Consider the following 22,572-nt stretch of genomic DNA (forward strand, 5'->3'; position numbering starts at 1 on the left):
GGCGTCTTGTGGCTGTCCACCCAGAATCTGTCTGAAATGGATGACAGAGAGGAAACTTCTTTCATTCTGTGACCACAAAGACTTCCAGGAAGGTGGCGGGGGGGTGGGGGCTTGATGAGTTTTTGGAAGAGGAGGGGCACATTCTGAGACTCAGCCTCGGCGGCGGCGGTGGGGGGGGGGCATTTTAGGTGGGGTGGGGGATACAGGACTGGGCCTGACTTCCTTCTTCCCATCCCCTTCTGTCTCGTGTACTTTTTCGGTGAACACCCAACCTGGAGCCAGAAAACTGCTTTGTGGTCTGTGGTGGCAGGAGGGCCCTGCTCGCGGCTTTGGGCAATTCCCTTGGCCTCTCAGGGCCTCAGTGTCTTACCTCTAAAATGGGTTTGCTGGAGGAGGTAGCCCTCAGCAGCAGGTGCCTAGGTGCATCGCGGACACAGGTGAGGCGTTCAGGAGCTGGGGGAGGGAACGAGCGCTCCGGGACGCTGCGGGGCTGGCCCGCCCGGCCAGGAAGTGCCCGTGACACGGGCTTTACGGCTACTCCTGTGTTGGTGGGTTGGTGGGTGGCCTGATGGATAAGCCATGCTGGCAACTGGGCGGCCCCACCTGGTGAACCGAGTCACTTTTGGGTTTAGGGTTCAGCAACCTCACGGACGTGTCGCGCTTCATTTTTAGAAGTTAGACCGGCCCTCTGCAGCCTTGGACGTGCTTATGATGGAGTGTCCTAATATTTAATAATACCTTTCAGACTTGAAAGTGCAACATAAAACTAACTTGCTGGAGAACTGGAACAGCCCAGGCCTGTCTTGGGGATGAAACAGGTTCCAGCCCTCAAGGTTAAGGGTGGCCTGGAGAGATTTAGGATCTGAGAGAGCCTTGGCAATTGCCTCCTTACAATAAGGTGGGGCGGGAGGGAGGGGTCTCGGCTCTGTGCCTCCAAGGAGAGACTGCTTTTCTCTTCACCACCTCCCTGCCCTTCCTTCATGGCTGCGTGGATCCCCTTGTGACTTTCCCGGTCGCCCGCCCAGCTCGGGCAGTTCCTGGAGAAATCCAAGAAGGCGATGCTGGGGTATACCACAGACGCTCAGGGAGCACTTGCTGTAGGCGGGGTCCTGTGCTAGCTTGTTGAATCCTCACCGCTGGTCTGTGAGTTAGACACCTCTCTCCCATTTTACAGAGAGGAAAACTGAGGCTCAAGAGGGGCAAAGCAGGGCACATGATTGGTGGCGAGGCCCGCGCTTCAGACTGGGTACCGGCTGGGAGGCTGGATATCAGCAGGCAACACAGCCTGCCCGCGAGGGCCTAATATTTATCTATGGCGGTAAGCGTGCAGGTGCCATTCGAGGCCCCTCGCATCTACGCGCAAACACGACCCCCAGCCTTGTGATTTGGCCTTGTGACTTAGGTCCTGTTAACATCCCCATGTGACAGACAGGGAAACAGGTCCTCATCTAAAGAGAAACGAGTTCACAATAGTTTCAGGGCTTTTTCAGCTTCCCAGAAAAAAATTTTTTTTTTTAAATTGCATCCTCCCAACACAAACCCATTCCCCTTATAAAACCTGGAACAGAACGGCTAAGAATAAAAGCCCCTCTGATCACATTCCCCAGAGGGGGCCCCTTCTCTTTGTGAGTCATTTTTTAAAGAAGCTACGCTAACATACGTACAGTGACCTGAAGTGACCCCAAAGCCCCCGGGAGCTGCACTCCGCCCCTTGTGGCTGTGATCTTGTGCACACAGCACGGCTGCAGAGGAAAAGGGCTGGGGGTGGGGGTGGGGTGGGGGAGGTGGCAATAGAGAAGCAATGTGTGTGCCATGTGGCTTCCCTGGCGGTGCAGATTCTGTGTCTCTCTCAAACCTCAGCTTCATGATTCAGCAGCACTGACGTCAATTTACAAGAATGAAAAGTGATAGGAGGGACTGTGTGGGGCGGGGGCCGGGTGGGGGGCCCAGGTGCGGCCGGGAGGGGGTGAGCTGGGCACCGTGGCGCACACAGAACACAGGCAAGCAGCAGTTCTGGAGAGTGGCAGGGCACGGGTCTTGGACCTGCGGCAAAGCCACCCCTGGGCCGGGGACTCTGGTCCCCGTTTTCGAGATGAGGAAATGGAGGCTCAGAGAAGTACAGTCACTTACTCGGGGTCACAGAGCTCGAAAGTGATAGCCAAGACTGGCACCAGGTCAGTCCCACTCTAAAGGCAGTCGGGTTCTTACAGAGGGGAGGAGGGAATATTCATGGGCCTCATCGCCACCTGCTTGGTCCTCCCACCCTCATGAGCAGCCGGGTTACTGCCCCACAGACAGGAGGGCTGAGCCTCTCGCTGGGGTCAAGACTGCGCAGAAGCTGGCAATGTCTCCGAATGACGCAGCGCTCACTACGTGATCGCTGAGCTCCGCACAGCGCACGTTCCCGAAGCCCCTACTATGTTCCAGGCGTTACTGTGAGCCCGAAGGATACGGGAATGAACGGTTCCTGCTCCCCTAGCGTTCACGTCCAGGCGTCCAGAGCCTCAGGTGGTAAATAGCAACACAAGAAACTAAAGGAACAAGAACATTCCAAGCAGTGACAGTACTCGGATTAGAGGTCAACAAGGTGGTTGGCCAGTGAGTGGGACGATGCTAGAAAGCGAGCTCAGGAAGGCTCCTATGAGGGGACACTGAAATCCTGCCTGGAATGACAGGAGGAGATAGCCCAGAGGCCACAGTGCAGGCAGAGGGAACCGCGGGGCCATCTCAGGAAACCAGTTCAGCCCGTCAGAGAGCAAGGGCTGGCCAAGCTGGAGGGGATGGGATGGGGTCAAGTGCAGGAGATGAGATGAAACAGGTGGGCAGGGGCCCTACAGGCCATGGCAAGGACGGGGGGGTCTGACATGTGACGAGGAGCCCGGGGTGACCTGCCAGGTAGCGACAGACTAAGGCAGGGAGGGAGGCCTGGGGAGATCACTTCAGGCTTCTTGCCTTATGATGTGTGTACTCAGGAGGGGGTGGCATGGGGGAGCAGCTTATTCTTTTTTTCCTTGTTAATGTTTTATTTATTTTTGAGAGCGAGAGAGACAGAGCATGAGTGGGGGAGGGGCAGAGAGAGAGGGAGACACAGAATCCGAAGCAGGCTCCAGGCTCCGAGCTGTCGGCACAGAGCCCGATGCGGGGCTCGAACCCACGAACCTTGAGGTCATGACCTGAGCCGAAGTGGGACACTTGACCGACTGAGCCACCCAGGCGCCCCAGGAGTGGCTTGTTTTTTAACCAGAGCCCTCAGCTCTGGGCAGCCAGGCAAGGCAGGGACAGCCGCAGGACCCGCCTGGCTGAATGCTGAGTGTGGCCCAGGCCTGGAGTGACAAGCCCCGGACAGGCCTCAGTCAGAAACCCCAAGCCTGGGTCTGGCCCCCCAGGCTCCAGTGAGGGGCTTCCCGGAGCACGACCGGTGCAGGGCGGGGGCAGAGCCGGCCTCGACGCTGGGGAAGGGGTGCAGAGCACCCAGAGGAGGTGGTGAGGCGCCTGACGCGGCCGACGTGGCCCGTGTTCCCTGCAGGCAGGCTTTGGAGCCCCGTCACCTGGGCAGCCCCCACCTGGCCTCCGCCACCATCATCCAGAGACTCCCCAGGGCTCAACATGGACTTGTTCTGATTCTGGGCGAAGGGGGCGGGGCTCAAGGTCCGGCAGAGAGTGCAGTTTTCAACCAAGCAAATTCACACAGGGGCAGCGGTGGCCGAGGTGGGCGCTCAAACCGCCCCCTCCCAACCGTGGTCTTGGCCCTGAGACCGGGCTGGCAGACGACCTCATGGGCAGTTCGGATTCCGGCTCTCCCCTGAGCGCTTCCCCACAGTACCAACTACCCCCCTCCCCAACCCCGGCCGCACACTCACAGGCCCCGTGTGGGGTCCAAGCCGCAGTCCTCCCACGCTCCCGCTGTGCTCAGGAGGACGTCCCCTACCCACAAGGCCTCGCGAGGCCTGCAGGTGGCCCACGTGCCTGGCCGCCACACTCACCGCTCCCTTCTGCCCCCGGGACTTCGCACACGCCGGGCCGCGCTCCTGGTACGTCGTGGGTGGTTTGCCGGCCTGGGCACTGGCTCCCGCGCCCGAGAACCCCGAGGGGCTCCCGCGCTCCCGAGCAGCCACAAGCAGCCACGAGCAGCCACGTGCTGCGCGCCCGTGACGTCACCGCTCCACGTCACCTGCAGGCAATGGATGGGCCCGCAGGCCGGGCTCTGTGGGCGGTGCTCTTCGCCTCCGCTTGGTCCTAACGCCGCCAGGTGCGGGCTGCGGGCGGGCCGTCTTGGGGCTCCCAGGGCTGTGACAGTACCCCTGAGGCCCGCAAGGTCTGGTTATGCCAGATCCAGGCCTTAAAAGGCGGTTCTCGCCACCTACTCCAGTCCTGGGGGACCAAGAAGCACTTCCACCCGATCCCAGCCCACACCGACCCTTGCCTGCCCCAGCTCGCCCGGCCCTTACCTTCCTCGCTTGGAAACAACGGCTAGCTGTACCCGCCCTGTAGGTGAAGTTAAATAAAGGGGTGCCTATAAAGCGCTTCACACGTGATAGTATCTAGTAAAGGGGGCTGGCCCTCTCCGCTTCTCAATTCTTGAATTTCTATTGTTTTGAAATATGGCCATTTCCTAAGCACCTCATGGGTGTTAACACTTCACCCGGGCTGCAAGGCAAGTCTGGAGCGGGTCCCAAACGGGTGAGGGAATCGCCCCCATCCCTGCAGGTATAAATGGCTAAGGCGCTCTGACTGCAGGAACTTGACGCCCAAGCCCATGATCTTACCCACTGCGATGCTCAACCGCTCCTATGTTTATGCTTCGTCTCTGACACTGAGGACCACCCTGGAGGACGTTCAGAGCCACAGGAGCGGCCAGGGCTCGGAGCATCTCACTTGCCTGCCCGTTCCCCACAGCACAGGCCGGGAAGTCAAGAGAAGCGGTGGGTTGGTAACAGGTGCAAGACTGCATGAGAATTTGGTCAGGAGAACAGCCAGGGCCCCTTGATCAGAAGGGACCCTGGTCAGTGGCTCTGGGGGCAGCCCCTGGCAGGTGGGGGATTGGGATGCCTGATGAGGACGGGTAAGGTTAGGGATGCTGTGAGCCACATCTCTGCTGGATCCTGTGCAAGAGCAGGGCTGGGAGGGAGACATTCAGGGCTGGCCCCGCCTGGGGGCCTGCAGGGGCCCGTGTGGTGAGACATGTATTTCCTACCACACCTGGGTGCATCCGGGAAAGGCAGCCAGAGAGGTATGATGAGGCAGAGGAGGGCACAGGCCTGTGTCAGCCAGCCTTGGAGGGCCCCTCCCCACCGATGTTTTTCTCTGGGAGGCAGCTTGGAGGAGCAGAGAGAGCCGGACCCCGGGACCTGGGTTCGAGTCCTGACCCTGTGGACGGTGTGACTGTGGTGGCTTCATCCACAAAATGAAAATTAGACCCACTCTGTCCTGCTTCACGGGGTCTGGAGGATCCAGGATATAATATAAGTAGAAACAAAATGGATCACCATCCAAATACAGGAATTGCAAGAATAACTATTATTTTGCATCACACACACTTCCCAGGTCTGTGGAATCGGCATGGCCGTTAAAGTAGGCAGACCTGGGTTTTTTTTTTTTCTCAGCTTGCCATTTATTAACATCAGTAGCTCCCTGCTCACCACCATCAAATGCTCCCTGGACGCTGGGCATCGTTCTGCATAATTCCTACACAGTATCTCATCTAATCCTTACAAGAACCCTATGAAACAGGTGTCATTATTATTACCCTCATTTTGCAGATGAGGAAACTGAGGCACAGAGAGGTTAAATATAGTGCCCAGGGTCCCACAGCAGGCAGGTAGTGGAGCCCAGGGGATTCTCACCTGGGGAATTCTGATTTTCCAGCCATTTCTCCATTTGAAGCTCCAGGCCGAGGTGGTTAAACCGTCAGACACTGGAGCTCCCCGTTTATGATTTTTGCCAAGTCTATCCAGGTTCCGGCTGTTCTGTTATTCAGTTATTATTTTCTTCAAATCAAGTCACTTGGTTTCCTTAAGTAAGCTTTATTTACAGGGAAATGTATCACTAACACACACAGAAACCCGCAAAGCGGTGAACTCTAAAAAAATGCACCGGGGGCACCTGGGCGGCTCAGTCGCCTGAGCACTCGACCTCAGCTCAGGTCATGATCTTACCGTTCCGGTTCCCGAGTTCGAGCCCCGCATCAGACTCTGTGCTGACAGCTCAGAGCCTGCAGCCTCCTTCAGATTCTGTGTCTCCCTCTCTGTCTCTGCCCCTCCCCTGCTCACTCTCTGTCTTTCTCTGTCTCTCTCTCTCTCTCAAAAATAAATGAACATTAAAAATTTTTTAAAAAAGAAAATGAAAATAAAAAATTCAGTGACATCCAAACAATGTTTGAATTGTAGCTGGATCTTGGTGTGTTTGCTCTGCTGGGAGAGAAGGTCTGCTCTGTGTTTGCTCAGGAGAGAGGGAGGAAAGGAGAGACAGGGAGAGAGAGAGGGAGGGAAGTGTCCAATGTCAGAGAGAAATATATATATGTGCATCCAAAGCACCAACAGCTCCCATCTCAGATCTTCTGACCTTAAGCAGAAAGATCACAAGAGAATGAAAATAGGAAATTGTTGTTGCACGGCAAGGGGAAGGCTCAATGTTTTATGAAAGTGTTCTTGGGTCCTGCCTGAAATCGTCTTCTAGAGATTCTCCAGGACACCTGTCCCACACCGGGGAAACACTGCCCAGTGTGACTGCCAGCTGTGTGGCCTGGGCACGCAGTCCCTTCACTGACTCTGAGCCTCACTTGGGAAACGGGTCAAGTGTCTGGATCTCAAAGGACACAGAGGAACAAAAGGAACTGGTCATATACATACAAAATATATGTATTTTTTAAATTTGTTTATTTAGAGAGAAAGAGAGGGTGTGCCGGTGAGCAGGAGAAGGGCAGAGAGAGAAGGAGAGAGAGAATCCCATGCAGGCTCCACACTGTCAGCACAGAGCCCAGTGTGGGGCTGGATCCCACGAACTGTGAGATCATGACCTGAGCCGAAATCAAGAGTCGGACGCCCAACTGACTGAACCGCCCAGGCACCCCTGAAAGGGAGCGATTATAAACTGTTAAGCACAGAGCACGAGCTCATTAAGAGGCAGGAGTGGGCAGCGCAGGCTGGGCCCGGTATCAGAGGATGCTAAAAGTGAACCCAGCCCAGGCTCCTTAGCGCCATCGGTCTCTTCTTTGTTCTCCTTACCAGCTTGGTGACAGGAAGGGCCACAGTTCCTGGAAGGTGAGTCAAAGTGAAACTACCTCCCGTCCAGCCAGGAAGGGCCTGCCAGGCTCCCCCGGCCGGGTGGGCAGGGCTGTAGGGGCAGGGGGCAGAATGCGCCCTCAAGCCTTCAAGTGAGCTTCCCCTTTACTGAATTCGAGATGGGGAAACTGAGGACCAGACATGGAGGCCCGAGCCCCCTTTGTAGGCACCAGGGAGGGAATTGGGTGTGATGGCCCATATCGAAGGTTTCATCACCTCACGCTGCTGGTCATATACACCCTTAGCTCCCACTGCAAATGAGTGTTACTCTTAGCTCCCCCTTATCTAGCACTTTCTAGGTAGGTACCGTTCTATTGTCTCATTTTACAGACAAGGTACCCGGGGCCACTAGACGTTAAGTTCCTTGTCTACAATCTCACAGGTATTAAAAGTAGTGGGGGCACTTGGGCGGCTCAGTCAGTTAAGCGTCCGACTTCGGCTCAGGTCACGATCTCACTGTCCGTGGGTTCGAGCCCCGCATCGGGCTCTGTGCTGACAGCTCAGAGCCTGGGGCCTGCTTCGGATTTGTGTCTCCGGCTCTCGCTGCCCCTCCCCCATTCACGCTCTGTCCTGTCTCTCTCTCTCTCTCTCAAAAATGAATAAACATTAAAAAAAAAAAAAGTAGTAGAGGGAGCGTTTGAACCACGTAGAATGAATCCAGAGCACCTCAGTGGCTCCTAACTGCTAGCTACTAAAATATGACCCCTTTCCCAGGGGCCCTGAAGTCCCCTCACCACCTGGCCCCGAGGTACGTTTCTAGTCCCACAACCTTCCCTTCACATTCCCCATCTCGTTTCATCAGCCCCAATTTCTCATCATTTCTCAGGCCTTTTGGGCCACCTAGAAAGAAGCCTTTGATGTTTCTCTTGCTTTCTTTTTCACTCCGCAAACTCCTATTCGACCTTCAAAGCCCAGCCCAGTCCTCACTTCCCCCAGCAAGTCCTCCTTGACTCTGCGGAGCCCCCACTGCCTTTGTGAAAGCCCACGTCAGAGCCCCGAGAGATTTGCTCTGTCTTCTACGCTGCGAGTGTCGGCAAGACAGGGCACTTGTTAGCTGTGTGGTACAAGCAAGTTACTTAGCCTCTCTGTGCCTTAGTTTCCCCATTACTATCATCGCTATCTCTCAGGACTGCGAGGGGAGTAACGCATTAATATCTTAAAATGCTCAGAAGCATGTGTCGGACAAAGTTCTCTAGCAATGGAATGACGGTCCCATGGTGAGTACATATGCCAGGCTAAACTGGGGAGCAATGGAAAGAGAGAAGGATTTTCCAGGGCGTGCAGCTGTAGGAGGCTGTAGGTGCAGGCGTGCCGCCCCGGTGCCCCCCGCTCCCACCCCCCCCACCCCCCCACCCCCCGTATGTCAGGCACAAGACTGGCAAAAATTATCTTACATGTTTATTTCAATGTGCATTCGGGAAAAATGTACCGCATCAAACATGAGATGTTATGGCTATTATCAGCTGAGACAACACTGAAGGAGGTATTTAGATTTTTTAAAAGTTGGGTGAGGGGCATTTGGGTAGAAAATGTGGTAAACATTGTCTTAGGTGAATAGTGGGGTTTGAGAAAGGCAGGACAAATACAAGAAAAAAAAAAAAAAACGGGAGAGACAGATGGGGAGGGGCCAAAGAGACGGGGGAGGGGCCAGAGCCAGGGGGAAGGGCCAGAGAGACAGGCGGGAGGGGAGGGGCCAGAGAGGTGGGGGAGGGGCCAGAGACAAGGGGAGGGGCTGGAGAGAGGAGGAAAGGGACCGAGTCCCAGGTAGAGAGAAGGAGCCAGAGACAGACTAGGAGCCACAGTGGGCAGGGGAGAGGACGGAAGGGGAGGGGAGAAGAAAGATGAGAAGGAAAAAAAGGACAGAGAACAGAGAGGGCCTAAGAATAAAAGAAAGGACCCCTGGATGGATGGAGAGTGAGTGAGTGAAGAAATAAATAATCCAAGGCATGTATAAAATAAAGAGCAAAGGAATGTAGGGGAAACGTTGGCCAAGCAGGGCGGCAGGCCCTTAGCCCTCCAGCCCCTAACCCTGCCCTCGCAGCTTCGTGCCTGGGGCCCTGCAGGACCCCTCTGGGCTACAGGCCTGGTCCGTGCCCTGAAATGGTGACTGTGTCCTTGACCCTCCACCCTAGGAAGCCGAGCCTGCCACACCCTCCCCTCCCAACCCAGAACGTCAGGCACCTTCTGCACTCCAGCCCCGAAAACTGAAAGCAAAAGCCATCCTGAGCTTTGCCCCAGCCTTCCTGTTCGTCTGCTGGTTTCTTAGAAATCAGCTGCCTGGGCTTCCAGCTGCCGTCTGGACTTCATCCCTCACCCGATGGCCCTCTCGCCCTGGTGGGTGCCACGCTACCTGAGAGACAGGGCCGGAGGCCTGTGCTGGGGCAGGGGGACCCCAGGAGGCATGGGGGTCATGCCTCCACCCCATGGACGTTTATTCATGCTTCTTAAGTGCTAAGCTTCATAAACTCTGGGCGGTGCAAAGTTAGGAGGACTTAAGGAGGGTTGCTGGGTCTCCGGATCCAGGCCCCGACAGGAAGATGGCTGTGGGGTTTGTGGGAGACACCTAGAGGACAATCACTCACTGGGCCCAGGAATCATGGGGAGGAGGGTGCATCAGACGCAGAATCAGGGAAGGCTTCCTGGAGGGGTTGCCGGCACAGTCTTCAAGTGTGAGTGGGACGGGGTTCACCTGGGCAGCCTCCATGGGAAAGGGCGTCTGAGGCAGAGGGAACAGCGTATTCAAAGTGACCTGCGTTGTTCCCCACGATCCTTATGTAACGTCTCCCGAGTAGGCGCGTGGCTCCGTCTTTTGCAGGTGAACAAACTAAGACTCAAGGACGTGTTGTCATTTATCTGCCCGGGACTCGCAGCTAGAGGGCAGGTCCGGAGGCAGCCCGTGTGCCCAGCGGCTCCCGAGCAACCCTCAAAGAGTACTCGGATCCTCACCATACCTGTGGCGCTCAGAGCCCTCCCTCTGCCCCAGGCTCCTGGGGCTCCCACACACTTCGTTTAAATCCTCGACGCCGCTCTGTGGGAGGGAAACTAAGGCCCACGGAGGTAAAGTGGTCTGCCTAGGTCACACAAGCTGCTGCTGGGGCAGATTTAGGATTTGCACCCGGGTGTGGGGGGCCTCTTCTTACGTGAAGCATCTCACAGAACGCGGACCTGAGCTGACAGTCTCTGTCCCCACATTCTAAGGACATGGAGGGGACAGAGAGTGCAAAGTCTCGGAGGCTGGAAAGCAGGGATCCAAACTGGCCACAGGTGGAGGGACGCCAGACACGGCCCGTCAGAGTTCCCCATGCCTGAATCAGTAGGCACAAGACTGAAGCTGGACCGATCAGAGACCCTTCTGGGGCTTTTCTGCTGAAATAAACAGAGCCCCCCCACCTCCGGCCAGCTATGGTGGCAACAGAGATGAAGAGAAGGAGCACAAGACGGACCCTTTATACACCATGTGAACCCTGTATCCAGCCGCACCTGAACTCCACCTCTGGTTACACAAACCACAAAGTTTCCTTTCTGGCTTCTCCCTGTTGGAGTTATGTGTCCGTCCCGAGTAGTCAGAGTTTAAAGAGAAGCAAGGGTCAGGGGGCAGGTCTGGCTGGAGGGAAGGGTGAGCCGGTGACATGGAACCAGGAGTCCTGAAGCCTCCCATCTGGAAGAGCAAAGATGAGTTTTGCCAGGATCTGGGGCCCACAGTGATCCCCACTCTCCCTGGAGTCTGCCCTCGGGGAAAGCTGGACCGCGGACGCTTTCACGGCTCCCGCTTCACGGTGGTTGTTAATAACCGACGTGTTGTGTGTGTGTGTGTTTTTTTTTTTACTTTGGAAAAAAAAATTCCACACTGAAAAAAACCCATTTCCTTCCCATTTTTTAAAACGGACTATTTTTAGAGCAGTTTACATTGAAATTGAGTGGAAAGGAGAGTTTCCATATACCCACCGCCCCCGACACAACAGCCTCCTCTACCAACATCACAAACCAGTCCACGTTCTTTCTTAATGTCCACATTCGTTTTTCAATTTTTAAAAGAATCTACCCGTGATGGATTAAGTACTATATATAAATATACATATGTGTGTGTGTGTGTGTATATATATATATATATATATATATTTCCTGATTTCTACAGATACGTGCATTTTTTTCTCAAAAAAAGAAAAAAAAAAGACACCATTCTTGGTGACCCATATTGCAAACCACTTTTTCCACTTAGCTTTCACGGGCAGCCTTCCAGATCGCTCGGCGACAAGGTAGGGATGATCATGCCCATGTGAACAGTGAGGCAGCGCGGAACAGGGAAGGGACCCGGTGTTGACACATTTCACGGGATGCTCTCAAGGCTCCACTGAGGATCTGTTCCCTTTTCACGGACGGGAAAAGTGCAGTTCAGAGAAAGGAAGTTACTCCAGCGAGGGGTGGGCGCGGGGGTGGGGGAGGGGCCGCTGGTCAGCAGCCCTGGAAACTTTGTCCTGAGAGGTAGGGAGGCTGGTCCTCCTCCAGGAAGCCCTCAGAGCCGACGGCGTCAACCTGCATCAGTCAGATTGCTGCTTCTGGGGACACGCTGCTGCCTGGAACCTTCCAGGAGCCGTCTGGTGCAGCAACGCTTTATGCCTCTGGCTCGTTCACACGCCTGACTGTGCGCTCAGGAGCTGCTGTGTCCCAGGCACCGCTGACGGCTGCACGCACACAGTCTCGATTAATCCGTCTCACCACCCTAGAGGGGTAGGGCTGTGATCATCCCCGCTTCTCAGATGAGGAAACTGAGGCCCAGAAAAGTGACATGACTTGCCAGGGGGCACACGGCTAATATGTGGCAAAACCACAACGAGACGTCAGTGAGTTTTGAATCCAGACGGAAGCCTCAACGTCCAGGCTGGGTCTCTGACTTTGTGAGTTGTTAACTACACACACACACACACACACACACACACACACGCATGCCAACCGGCTGACTGGTCTTGAGTGGTGCCCCACAGAGCTCCAGCCTCCGCTGTGTCCTGCCTTCCGCCTTCCTGGACGGCTTCCAAAGACGGTCGACAGCCTGCCTCTTGCCAAGACGGTGCGCCCATTCGCTGGGCGAGAGTCGGAATCCCAAACAAGTCCTGGATTGAGACGGGCAGGTGCGGAGGTGAAATTGAAGACGTTCGTGGGCAGTCCCGCGTGGCGGTAAAAGGAATCAATTGCCCCCCGGACAGGGTGACTTCCAGCCTCAGCGCTGGAGTTGAGGCCAAGCTCGGGATGACCCGTGAGCTCAGTCCAGTGTGACAGCAGCTGCCGTGTGCGTGAATGTTTTGTCCTCCCGTCATCCCTGCCCGGGGCATGTGCTCGGGAATCGCGGGCGACACTGAGTGTGGGTGGCAGTGAAGAAGGCTGACACTCGTCCTGGGCACGCGCCTCGCGCTCAGGAAATGCAAGTCGCTGCGGGCTGGAAAGGGGAGAACGAGCCCAAGCACTGGCGTTGGCATGCGTGTGCCACGATCGTCACTGGTGACATACGATCAGCTAGGAGATATAAAGTTGGTACCGTGATATACTCTAAGGGCTAGTCTCTATCTTTCTTTTCTGTTTTAGAGACAGAGAGAGAAGCCGCACGAGCAGGAGAGAGGGGCAGAGGGAGAGGGAGAGAGAATCTTCAGCAGGCGACTTGGTGTCAGCACAGACCTCCGCCCTGGGGGACTCGATGCCACCATCCTGGGATGTTGACGTGAGCCGAAATCAAGAGTCAGGGGCTCAACCCACCGAGCCACCCGGACACCCAGGTGCCCCTCTTTTAATTCTTGAAACAAACTTCCAGGCTAATCCTGTTTTGGGCTGAATCACACGAACCTGCTGCTTTTGTTAAGTCAAGAGACAGAAGTACCAGCAACTTCTACAGTTCGACCCACTGGCACCTTCACTGTGCCATTAAACCGCCCCTGGCAGGGCCTGGAGGTTTCTGCCCGCTCAGGGGACTCAGCTTGCGTCCCTGGCTCCTCCTCTTCACTCATCCTCTCCTTCTGCCCCCCCCCCGCCCCCGGGCACCCACCACCCCGCCCCACTGCGGCAGGGTCTATCTTGGCTGCAGGGGTTTCTGTGAACTGAGGAAGTGACTTAGTCCGAGCCATCGTAGCCACGCACAGATAACAGCATCCATGACCTCGCCCCTGCCAAAGCGGGATTTTACCCCCTTGTCTGGATTCCCAAGGCCCAAAGTAGCAAGACAAAAATCAACGGGGTGCCTGGCTGCCTCGTGGCCCCCGTCCACCGGACAGATGAAATAGGGCAGGAGGTTTGTGTCCATTTACTGCCGGTAACACTGAGGCCCATGTACGCCCGGCCTGATTGCCAGTTGCCCGTGTCGCAGGGCAGGGAGGAGAGGGGAGGGTTTCTGGACGCCCCGGGGGGTCCCGGCCTTGTTCAGCCCAGCCCAAGCATCACAGAGGCTGTCAGGAGGATGCTCTGGACCCCCTGTGCCCGCTGCTCCTGGGGCGTTGCCAAGCTGCGGGCCGAGCTGCAGGGGCGCAGGCCGGAGCGGGGGGGGGGGGGGGGGGGGCGCGTTTCCAGGTAGTCAGACTGAGATGGGGGGCGGCGGCTGCGGGGACAGCGGAGGAGGAAAGGGGCAGCCAGTCCCGGCGCTCACAGCGGCTCTTCGGGGAAGCCGCCCAGTCGGAGTTCCAGGAAACGATAACGCTTGTTGAAACCTCTTTCTTGTGGCCTGGTCGCGTCACATGGCTTGGTGGGGACAAACGTCAGGCAGGGCCACCGCTCTGGGCTGGCTCGCACCCTGCCAGCTGCCGCCACCCTCCACGCTCCCCAGAGGCTAAGGGGGCAGGAGGGGGCCGGGCAGGAAGGCAGGTACCTGCAGGACCCCCAGCGACACACACACCTGGCACAGGCAGGAAGCAGGGGTATTGTCCTCCCCTCCCCAGCTCCCCTGTCCGTTCTCCTCCCCCTCTCCCCTCCCACCCTCCTGTGGCTGGTTCAGCCTCCGACTCCCATCCAGCAAATGGGCTGAAGATCCCTAGGCCAAGGGCTGCCCTGAACGCATACGGCAGGTGCCGAGGAAGAATTTAGAAATTCTCTGCCACTGGCCCACGAAGGCATTCTCCATCCCAGCACTGTTGCCTTTCGGGGCTGGGTCATCCTTGGCGGTGGGGGCTGGCCTGTGTATTGTAGCATCCCTGGGATCCACCCACTAGAGACCAGTAATATCCATAGCCGCCCCCCCTGCCACGCCCCTCCAGTTGCGACACCAGAAAAAAATCTCCAGGCACAGCCAAATGTTCCGTGAGGGACAAAGCCCTGAACTACATTCACTACTCAGCACATAGGAGGTCCTGAGAAATTCGCAGGTCTTCAACCTTGGCAGAGAGCATGTCTGGTTAATTATACCCCACCACCTGGCATCGGGGGGGGGGGGTGTCAGGGGATAATCTGGGAAGCCCTCAGCCCTCCAATCTTTAGCAACCTCTCACCACACACCCTTGATAAACATACCATCTAAATAAAAGCTGTTCAGGAGGACTTCGACTTGAGGGTGACAGGCTGAGTTGGGGGGGGGCGGGCCTGACACAGGGGTGAAGGAAAAGGCCACAGGCCTGCCAGCAAGGCACCCCTTCCCCTATCCCCCTGCTTGGTGCCTGCAAGCCAGCAGCCCTGCTCCCCACCCCACCCCACCCCACAGGGGGCTGGGGATTGTCTTCAGAGAAAGCAGCCTGCCCGGGAGAAGACACTTCCCCTGCTGACTCTGGGATCCCACAACGACAGCCAGCCCCTGCCCAGTCTCCTGGGTGAGACTCATCTGTACACGCGTCCTGCCCACCAGTGTGGAACTTCAATACCCTGTTCTCAGCTCCCTGTGCCTTCATACGAACTCACGGCCAAGGACCCCTGGACACTCGAGCTGGCGTGTCAAATGAGCAGGGGCGCCTGGGTGGCTCAGTCAGTGAGGAGCTGGGAAAATCAAGATGACAAGAAACCCCCAGAGAAATAACCCATGTTGCCTCTCTAAGACAAGAACACGAGGCTTTGCCAAGGAACATTCAGATATTAGCGCCGGAGCAGAAGGTTCCGGAAATATCCGGAAAAGCAAAGAGATCGAAAATACGAGACACTGGATGAGAAAACGAGAGCGTTATTCCACAAGCCGTCGCAGCAGACTCGTCGGAGTTAAAGAGGGAACAGAGAAGACGGAGGGAAGAAAGGTCCTAAAACTGAAAGACGGGAGCTTCCGTGTTGGAATAACTCATCAACTACTGCGTTCGTATTTCATTTCTGCGGAACAAATTACCCCAACTTTTAGCGGTTACGGCAGCCAGAATCCTAAGACAGCCCTGTCATTTCCCGCCACCCTGCCGGATCCCCAGGACGCGCACGGACTGGATTCTGCCTGTGGGATTGTGTTATGGGGCGAGGCTGGCTCTACAGAAGGGGCATGACCCAGCGGCACTGACTGAATGACACGAAGCCTTTCCCCTGGCTGGTGCCGGAGGGGAGGCGGTCAGAGGTTTGAAGCACAAGAGGTTCCCCAGTCACTGTCGCCGGAATGGAGCGGACCAGAGGTCACCTTGAGAAGCGAAGCAGCCCTCGGCTGATAGTCGGCAAGGAAATGGGGGCCCCAGTCCGACAACCACAGGGACTGACTTTTGCCAAAGTCGAGAACGAGCTCGGAAGCAGAGATGGGGAGTCACCTTCCACGAGAAAGATCAGAATAGGACCAAGAGGGATCAAAACAGCAGCCTCAAAGGACCCAGCACGCCTCTCCCGGGTCTGAGGAATGTTCTTTTGTCCCCAGCTCGCACCCTAATAACAGTCGTGCCCAAATCGCCCCTGGGATCTTAGGCTCGAGCACCAGGGGCCCAAGGCGGGGAGTTCACAGAGGGTCTGGGGTCTGAATCGAATGTAAAAGAGAGTCTGACCCCTGGACGGTGAGGGACGCTGTCCTCTCTGGGCTGGTCCAGTCCCTGGGGTTCCCTGCTGTCATCTGCCGGCTGCTCAGAAGGCCTTTGTCCACTTGGGTGACCCGTGGTGACCCATGGCTCTGCTCCAAGTCTCTGTGGCTCTGCCTGTCACGTGCCACCAGCAGAGGACACACGAGACTTCGCAGAGGTAGCAGGAGGGAATGCGCTCTGAATCTGGCCCTGTGTCAGGCCCCGTCTGGCAGCTTCCGGAGCAGGGACGTGATGGAGGATGGGGCAATCTGAGGCCGGGGCTGGGACGTGAGTCCTGGTCCCGAAGTTCAAGGCCTGGAATCTGCGAGCTTCGAGTCCCATCATGGCTGCTGGCCAAGAGCCAGCTGGGAAACTTGCTGGGAGCGAGTTTCCTTCCCTGAGCTGGAAAACAGGGGTCACACTGGCATTCACCGCACAGGGTCACGTATGTGCTCGTTCTCTCAGCCAACATTTATTGAGCACCTACTACGTGCCAGGCATCCTTCCTGGCTCTGAGTTCTTAGCGGTGACAAAAACAGACCAAGTCTCCTACCCTCGAGGATCTTATAGTCTGGCAGGGAGAGACACAGACCCTAACTATTAACCATACAAAGAAAGGCTCCAGATGCAGCTACGTGCTGGCGGGAGGGCTAGCAGGTGCCAGGTGCGGGTTGCCGTATATTTGGACGGCCGGGGGAGCCTTTCTGAGAAGCAGGTAGCTAAAAGAGGTGAGTGAGCTACCTATTTGCATATGGTAAGAACATTCCAGGCAGAAACAAGAGCAGGTGCAAAGGTCCTGAGGCAGCATGTTCAAAGAAAGAGGCAAGCGTGGCCGGTGCGGTGTGAGTAAGGAGGTGAACAGTAGATGAGGCCAGAGAGGTGGGGGCGGTATTATGAAGGACTCATGGATCCTTCAAAGGGGTTTGGTCTTTACTCAGGGTGGGATGGAAGCATGGGGGTGCTCTGAGCAGAGGAGCTTGCTGGGAGTGTTAAATGAGGTACATCTAGAGTTTTCAACTTGCTATTATTAAGCACTGACCATGCAAAAGGTAGGTTTTGTTTCTCCATCTCGTGCAGAGCCACGTAAGGCTCAGAGAGGTTAGGAGACTTGCCTGGGGCAGCACAGTAACTTCTGAACCCAGACTGACGGCCGCTGGTTCAATCACCGGGGCCGAGTGTTTGGTACAGTGGGCAGGTGGTGATCTCAGGGACAAACGGAAGGGCAGAAGCTTGGGTTCCGCCCTGGGGACCCTCGAGCATTGCCAAAGAGAAAAGCCTGGGGCCCCTGAGCTCTGAGCAGGCCCGTTCCAGCAGAGAAGGTTTACAGAGTCCAAAAGAGGTCCCAGGGCATCAGGGAGGACGCCTCTGGTCCAAGCAACAGGAAGCTCGGCGTAGAGTGGGTGTCTGGACGGGCTGATTCAGCAGCGCCACACGGCCGCCCTGGACGCAGCCCCCTTCCACGTCTCTGCTCCAACATCTCGGCACTGGTTGCACCTGAGGAAGGTCCTAGGATGGCTGATGCGGGTCCAGTTACCACATCTGGAAGAAAAACAGAAGCCTTCTTTCCCTGGGGCCCCCTCTTAGGGGCAAAGAAACCCCCAGCAGGCTTTCTTCATGTCTCATTGGCTAGAATTGGGCCATCTGCCCATTGCGGAAGCCGTCTCGGACGTGGGGCTTGAACTTCCTTAGTTGACACGAAATAAGCATGGGATTGAACAAAATCCATCAGAGCGAACAAAATCCCCTCCATTCCTCCCTGGATCCATGCCTTTGATGATATGACCTAGCTGTTCTTCCCATGAAGAAGTCAGTATCCCCATCCTCCGAACCTGGGCTGCTTTAGCCAACAGGAAGCAACAAAGGTGACAAACTGCCACTGTGCCACTCCCTTGCCTAGGCCGCCTTCTGGCTTCCACCCCGCAGGGAGAACAAGCCTGAGCCGGCCTGCTGGATGATGACAGGTCACACGGAGCAGAGAGGGACCCGTCCTAGCAGAGGCTCTCCCCGAGATCAGCCCCCGCTGGGTGTGCCAGCCAAGATCAGCCTAGCCCTGCCCGGACCAGAAGAACCACTCAGCTGAGCCACAGACTCATAAGCGATACATAGTAAATGCTTATTGTTTGAAGCCACTCATTCTGGAACGCTGGTTACACAGCAATAGCTAACTGATACAGGGGACCGAAGCCTCAGCTGTTGCCTACTCGCTGGAGGCGAGGCCTTTTAGCGGACCAGGAAATGTCACTTATTCATTGACATTCCTCCCGCTCCATGTAGGCTCTGTGCCGGATGCAAGAAACTCACGGACGGACAAGGTCTGGCTTCTGCCTCAGAGAGCCGGACTTGTCAGCTGGAGCTGAGAGGCTTCCAGTGGCTTCCGCCCGCTTGGGGAGCAGGGCCTGACCGAGGTTTAGCAGGCTGTATGATCTGCTCCTGAAGACCAGCCTCATTCTCTCCCCCTCCTCCCAACCCCCTGCCCCTGGGCCTTTGCACCTGCCAGCTTCTCCCTCTGGACTGCCGGGGCCCACCTTCCGTGACTTATGTACACCCTGGAAACTCAGCTCAGGTGCCCCCTCCCCCAGGAGCCTTCCCGGAACCACTTCCCACCCGAGTCAAGGGCCCTTCGAGGCTCCCACAGCCCCCTGGGTTTCTTTTAGCTCTGCTTTCATCATCGTGCGTCGTGGCTGTCGATCCTCAGTCCAGATGCCTCACTTCACAGATGTGAAAACTGAGGCCCGCAGAAAGGGGAAGTGACTTGCCCACGGCGGAGCAGAGCTGGGGCCCAGCCCGGGGCTGTCTCGGCCGCCCCCACCCCTGCAGTTTTTGCTGTTTTTCTTTCTCAGCAGCCCGAGCCTCGGGGCGGGGGGGAGCGGGTAGGGGCGCAGTCCAGTCCGGGGCGGGGGCGGGGCGGAAGGCTAGCTGTGCTCCCCCCCCCCCCCCGTGTGGTCCCCTCGCAGGGGACACTCTCTCCCAGGAGCCTCCACCCTCCAACAGCCCCACAGGGTGGACACATCAGCACCTGCTTTCCGGACGGGGACATGAGGCTCAGAGGGAAGAGGCTTGCCAAGGTCACCCAGCCAGGGACGGACGGACGGACGACTGAGACCCGGACCTGCCTGTGCCTTGCCTCTGGCCTCCGTGGCTTGGGGGCTAAGGCGTGGGGAGAGAGGGGCATGGAGGGAAAGCTGAGGCGGGCGGCAAGGGGGAGCGCGGGATGTCGGGGAACCACCGAGGCAGGAAGAGGCAGAGCAGAAAGTGAAAGGGGCCGGAGGCCGAGAATAGCTGTGGGTGACAACCGTGGGGACTACAGTGCCGCCAGAAAGAGAAACCAGGCTGGGTTCCAGGGAGGGAGTGGATGCCACTCCCTGCCTGGGGAGGTGACCCCGGGCCTGGGGAGCCGTGCGGGGGGGGGGGGGGCTGTGAAGTGGAGGAGGCAGGGGGCAGGAGGGAGGGGGGGCGGGGAGCCTCGGGGGGTGTAGGTGGGGGAAGCGGGTGTCTACCTGGCCGGGGACCTGGTGGACGCCCCAAGCTGTGGGAATGGAGTCGGAGGTGACGGGGCTGTCTGGGGGAGGGGAGGTGGCTGCGGACTCCTGCGCCCCCTGTATCTGCCACCGTGAGCTTGGAGGGTCCGCTGGGTGACAAAACGGCCTGTGAAGCCAGAGCCCGGGGCCGCAGAGAGAACCCTATGTGCTCGGGGGCCCCGTGTCCGGATGGCGCCGTTCCCCGGGTAGGCAGCCCGGGCTCCCTCCGAACGCTGCAGCCGGCTGCTGTGCGACCTCGGGCAGGTCGCTTGGCCCCTCTGGGCCCCTGTGTGCCAGGGCCCTCCTCCAGGGGGCTGTCCTCAGGGTTAGCTGAGCGAGTACCTCTAAAGCACATGGAGCGGCTCAGAGAGAGTGCTCCACAAACAGCTTCCCTTGCACTCTGTCGCCTCCACCGACGGGCTGTCACACACCCGCGGAAAGTCCCTCCGCGGTGGGACCGGTAGGAGAGCAGAGGCTTGGTTTTGGTCATGGCTGTGTCTCCAGTGCCCGGCATACAGCAGGTGCCCGATAAACGCTTGTGGCAAGAAGGGAGGGAGGAAGGAGAGAGGCAGGGAGAGGCAGTGTCCCCCACTGCCTTCGGGTACGGGACGTCCATTCTGTTGCTCTGTATTTTATGCTTTTGCACATTGCCTCGCACCCCTGGGATTCTTTGGGGGAAAAAAGAAACCGTTTTCATGGAGAGCCGGGAGAGGAGATGTCTTGGAATCTATGAGGGTCTTTCAGCTCGGGAGGCCCCGAAGACCCACCCCCCTCCCCAGTGCCCCCTGCCCCGCCCTCGCTGGGAGCATCAGAGACAGGCCACCAGGCGGTGGGGAGGGTGGGGGAGGTGACAGGAAGCTTGTCAGGACAGCCTGTCCCCAATGTACTGAGAACCTCGGAGCAAGACGACCCGCTGTTCAGGGCTCAGATCTTCGTGTCCCGGCCCCACCCTCCCGGGGACGCGGGGGGGGGGGGGGGAAGTGTCACCAGCGTCCAGGGTGGGGACCTCTGCCCCGGCCTGAGGATCTTGTGGCTCTTCTGATCTCTACACGGAACCCGGGGCCAGCTTGCTTTCCAGGAACGCTTCCTGCAACGGCGGGTGATGGCTCACGGCCAAGGTCGAGGAGGGCTGTGTGACCTCGGACAGATGGCTCCCCTCTCGGGGCCTCGGCGTCCTCACCTGCAAGACAAAGAGAAGAGGGCCGCACGCAGGATCGCCTCACCATCAACTATCTTTTAAAATTCTGCAGCAAATGCACGACATATAAGTCCCCATGCTAAAGCGGGCATTTGCAGAGTGGTACAATCATCACCCGTGCCTGGTTCCAGAACATTTTCGTCACCCCGAAATAAAATCCCGTCTGACTTCTTTCGCTCACCACGATGCCTGGGAGCTTTAGCCTTGCCCTCACCCAGAGCGGGAACCTGTCGTTTTTCACCGCTGGGTAATATTCCTCCACAGGGCTGCGCCCACTGTGTGTCCATTCTCCCACTGGTGGCCACGAGGGCTGTGTCCAGTCGGGGAGGCTATTCTGGCCATGCTGCTCCGAGCCATGCTGCTTAGAACATCCTTGCACCTGCCCGTGGGGGACGGGAGCGCTCGGGTCCGGGGGTTAACCCGCAGGGGTGGGATCGCTGGGGCCCGAAGGCCGTGCACGGTCAGCCACAGTGGCTCCTGCCAGTTTTCCAGAGGGACGGAATGGCCTCTGTCCTCCCCAGCGGTGCTCAGCGGGGCTCTGCACCCCAGACTACACTCGGCGGGGTCAGCCTCGCTGATTTTAGTCCTCCCATTCTGAGTTACCACTCCTTTATTTATTTACTTAGTTGTTTGCTTGTTTATGTATTTATTTATTGAGAGAGAGAGTACATTTATTTAGAGGCAGGGGGCACACAAGCAGGGGAGGGGCAGAGAGAGAGGGAGGGACAGAGAGAGAATCCCAAGCAGGCTCCACACCGCCAGCGCAGAGCCCGATGCGGGGCTCGAGCGCCAGCCGGGAGATCACGACCTGAGCCGAAACCAAGAGACAGATGCTTAACCGGCTGAGCCCTCCAGGTACCCCATAACCACATCAAAAATGGCCAGACAATACTTTGCACATCTTCTGAAGCAAACAGAGAACTATTTCCAAAGTGAGCTTTAACCCTGAGGATAGTAAGAGGTGACACACACCAGTTCCCCCACCCCAGCCCTGGGCCAAGCACCATACAAGCACTAACCCCTGGAATCCACACAAGCATCCTGAGCTCTGGTTATTATCTCCATCTCACTGATATGGAGACGGAGGCACAGAAGAGGTTACGTGGGTTGCCTAGATCACAGATTCAGCAAGAGGCAGCTTAGTCTCAGGTAAAGGAATCCTCGACCTTGGCCATAGCTTGGCCTCCAAACCCTCTCCCAGCTTGAGTTCATACAATTTTTTTCATGTCTATTTATTTTTGAAAGAGAGAGAGAGAGACAGAGCCTGAGCAGGGGGCAGGTAAAGAGGGAATCAGAAGAATCCGAAGCAGGCTCCAGGCTCCAGGCTCTGAGCCATCAGTACAGAGCCCGATGTGGGGCTTGAACTCACGAACCGTGAGATCATGACCTGAGCCGAATCAGACGCTCAACGGACTGAGCCACCCAGGTGTCCCTCCTCCAGCTTGATTTCAGAAAGGATGGACCCTGACCCGCAGCCCCACCCACCCCTACCACACGTCCCCATACACCATAGGCACTCATGTACATGCACACTCACTCACACACCACACTCTTACACACACACACAGGCTTTAGACAGCAGAGCCTTGTCTGTGACACTCCTACAAAAGGCAGGTGGCAGTTAAAGGGACATTTTGCCGCCATGCCAACCCCTTCATCCC

This window comes from Panthera leo, chromosome E3 (assembly GCF_018350215.1).
Source record: "Panthera leo isolate Ple1 chromosome E3, P.leo_Ple1_pat1.1, whole genome shotgun sequence".
Taxonomy (NCBI): Eukaryota; Metazoa; Chordata; class Mammalia; order Carnivora; family Felidae; genus Panthera; species Panthera leo.